Source organism: Limulus polyphemus, unplaced genomic scaffold (genome assembly GCF_000517525.1).
Source record: "Limulus polyphemus unplaced genomic scaffold, Limulus_polyphemus-2.1.2 Scaffold73, whole genome shotgun sequence".
NCBI lineage: Eukaryota > Metazoa > Arthropoda > Merostomata > Xiphosura > Limulidae > Limulus > Limulus polyphemus.
The window spans coordinates 1,244,116-1,247,812 of NW_013665683.1; positions in this window are offsets into that span (position 1 = coordinate 1,244,116).

Below are 3,697 nucleotides of genomic sequence, written 5' to 3' on the forward strand. Positions count from 1 at the left end.
AAAAAAAAAAAAAAAGATTGAGAGTGAGACTTGAAGGAATATGTTTTTGATTAGATACCGATGACTAGACATACATGTCTGTTTTTATTGTAATTTTGTTTTGTGGTATTCTCAGGTGCACTTGAGTTTTCTAAAAGTGATCAGTTAGTTTCCACAAAATAATAAGAGGTCTGACAGCTGACTTTGAAGAATCTAAAGAAACTAGATATAGTGCATGACAAAATAAAACAATTTTTATTCAGATCAAAAAGGATGGTATCTTTAATGGAAAGATCTAGCTCTCTATGTATTGAGAAGTCCTATCACCCAAAAAATAGCTATAGAATCTTTTCCAGGCTGAGAAAACATAGCATTCTAAACATGAAACAACAGTGCTAGTCTTCTCGTGCGACTCACTTATTACTATCAGAATATAAAAGAAGTTATATCCTTGTAAGGTCACTAAACCTACCAATGGAACAGATCCCTATCTATTCTTTGATAGATTGCTTAGGCAGTTGCAGACGAAAGACAGAAGACTTTTGAAACGTCGTTCCATACACTTAAGTTTTTTTTTTACAACAGGCAATTGCCGTCCATTCCAGTTTACTCATGAGATGTAGTTAAAGAATGGAATAAACTGTATTAAAATAAAAGTGAAAGAAAACAATTTAACTATGACAAATTAAAATAACTCTACTAGAAAATCGATTAAAATGGATTTATGGTAGGTTTAAGGCAAAACGCGCATAACCCAGGCCTGCGAATTTAAACTTCATAAAAGTTGATTTTGTTTTACGTAGATTTCGAAAATAATATTCATTTTTATCTATCACGTAAAGATTTTTTTTTACAAATCGGAAAGGAAAGAAAACTTTTACTTGGATCAAATTATTATTTCATTTACCACAATGAACATTTTTTATTATTATGTTTGGGTTCTAAAACGATCGATAGGACCCTGACATCGCGATTGGTGTCGAGAAATATATGGTAAGTAGTTCTCAACATTTTAAGCATGACAAAATGTAACCCGATTTCAATAAAAATGATTCATTTATGTAAAAGTACATATGAAGTGATAGAGAAAAATGGACATCATTTTCGGATTCAGAGTACAGAAATTACTGTAGAACATGTAAAAATTAAAAACAAATTGCAGACCTGTGTAATCAATAAACTAAACGTTATACAGACATAAAAAAAAAGACGATTTCACCAGCATTTCTCAACTCTTTCAAGTAAAAAGTGAATCTGGCTGAAATATGCCAAATCTGCTCTGCACATTCTATCTGTAATTTATCAGTCACAAATAACCATAAATATCTCTGCTCCCTGTAACATTCATGGATCAGTATCACGTACAGTGTAAGTAGAAAATATACCACTATCCCATAAAATAGTAGATAGTTTGAATTTAGTATCTTTCAGATTAAATGTATGGGAAAGTTTTAAAATTTGTTATGGAATATATTCTATAGAAGAATGAAATAGTGGTATTTGCATACTGCATCCTTTGATCTTGTACATAACAGTCTTGTCCTGTTGTAGTGATTCAGTCCTCATTTGCTCTTTGTAAGAAAAACAAACTTAACTGCTTCTTATTATCAAGTATGTGAGTAAAATGTTTTTGGATTTTAAATTGCTATTTAAAACTGCAACACAAATTCCAGTTTTTCTGGTGGTTCGAAAATAGTAAATTATAAAGAGTGAGTGATTTTTCTAACAAAAAATTTATTACTGAAAAATACGATTACACATTCGTGCCATAGTTGCAAGAACTTTTAATTTTACCTACCATAGTTAATACACAATATTTTTTTATTCAAATGTATTCAGATAATTATAATTCCAACATTCCTGTAAACTGAACGCAGGAAGGCTTTGAACTTGTACTAATCCTCTATCTTAGACAAAGATACACAATGCAATGATCATTCCATTTGGCTTGTTCTTGCTTGGCCTTGTTTTGTTTTTACCCTTCTAAAGTAAGATCTTATTCATTCTTTGGGGTGATACAGAGTCTTGTACAAGCTAGTATGAGTTGGAATTTATCTTATCTGAATAACTTTATTTGGAATGATAATTTTAATAGTAATCTAAAAATTGTTGGATGTCACAATAACACCCTGGTCTGACTTGAAAGTGTGGTATTTCATTATTCTTATTTTGATATTTATCCTGTGTGGACGTGTTTTGGAAAACCTCTATCTACTTCAGCAGCCAGTAAGAGATACAATACAATTTCAAGGTTGGCCCAAAAATTGGAGACTTACAGTTTATGCTCCTTTAATGTGAGTGAAGATTCTGTTTTGTTATATTTATTCACGTGTGTCCACTTGTATTTTCTTTACTGTGCATGTTCATTTTATTCTCTTAATAAATTTTTGGGAAAGCACATTTTATGGATGCATGATTTACTTACCTTAGTACTACAAACTAATTATTAAGTTTCGCAAAATTTGCATATATTATAATTAAACGTTTTGGAGTCTCGCCATGTCGTTACAGCCCATTTTGCTAAATCCAGTCATATTTTATCTGATGACCAGGCATTTAGACAATAGCTCTGCAATGTAGATTCTATTACAAATGGATAGGGTACTCAAATCACAATCTGAAGATCGCAGGTTCGAATCCCGTCCCCGAACATGCACGACCTTTCAGTTGTGGGAGAAGTATAATGTGACAGTCATTCCTAGTATTCATTGTTAAAGAGTGGCCAAAGAGTTGGTGGTGGGTAGTGTTGACTAACTGCCTTCTCTCTAATCTATCACTTCAAAATTAAGGACAGCTAGTGCAAGTATTCCTTGAGTAGTTTTGCCTAAAATTCAAAACAAACAAACCATTACAAATAGAGCTACCATAAGGTTGTCACATCTAAAGCACACCACTTTTCCATTCACATTTTTCATAATCTATCTAATATACAAGGACAATGGTTCCCCAGCACCCATTTCAAATGTCTAATTACATAGAAATCTATAGGTGCTGCATCTGGTGATTTGACTGGAACTTCTTTGTATGTAAGAGCATGAATACCGTTTTATTTTCCAGCTGCCAGAGGTATGTGATAGTTGTATTGATACGTCTTGGAATCAGCTTGCTTACGCGTGATTTGTGTCACTTTTCCTTAAGGAGATCCTTCTTCATTATGTTGTATAATATTGCCTGAGACACATAAACGGCCTTTGCCGTTGACCCTATGTGTTCATGAATTCTTATCTGTTATAAGATGGCACATTTTGCATATAGTAGCTGGGGTAAAAGCTATTGCAGACCTTTTTCTGGATGGTCCTGGTGCCCAAAGTTTATCCATATTCCTTTATTTTTCAATACCATTAAGTGCAAGGGATATCTCTATCTTGGAAAGACGAAATCCCCAATATGAACACATCTTTATGATCTGAATCTAGGAATATTATGTATTAGAAAGTCTGCTGCATATCCTTCCTTAAAGAAGTCAATTTCTGGTGGTATCACACTGCCTACAAAATGCCAAGTGATTGTAAAATGTTGGTCTGATACATGCTGTTGCGCTATGACTTTATATTGGCTGTGGTTGTCACATGACATACTGATTTGCATATTCAAAATAATTTTAATATAATATACTTAACTTCCTGTATTTTGGTGCTCTGACAAAAGGAGTGGTATATTGTGAAAGTTATTTTGAAAATGCTTCTTTTTCTTTTGATTCTCTAGTGCTGTAAAGTTT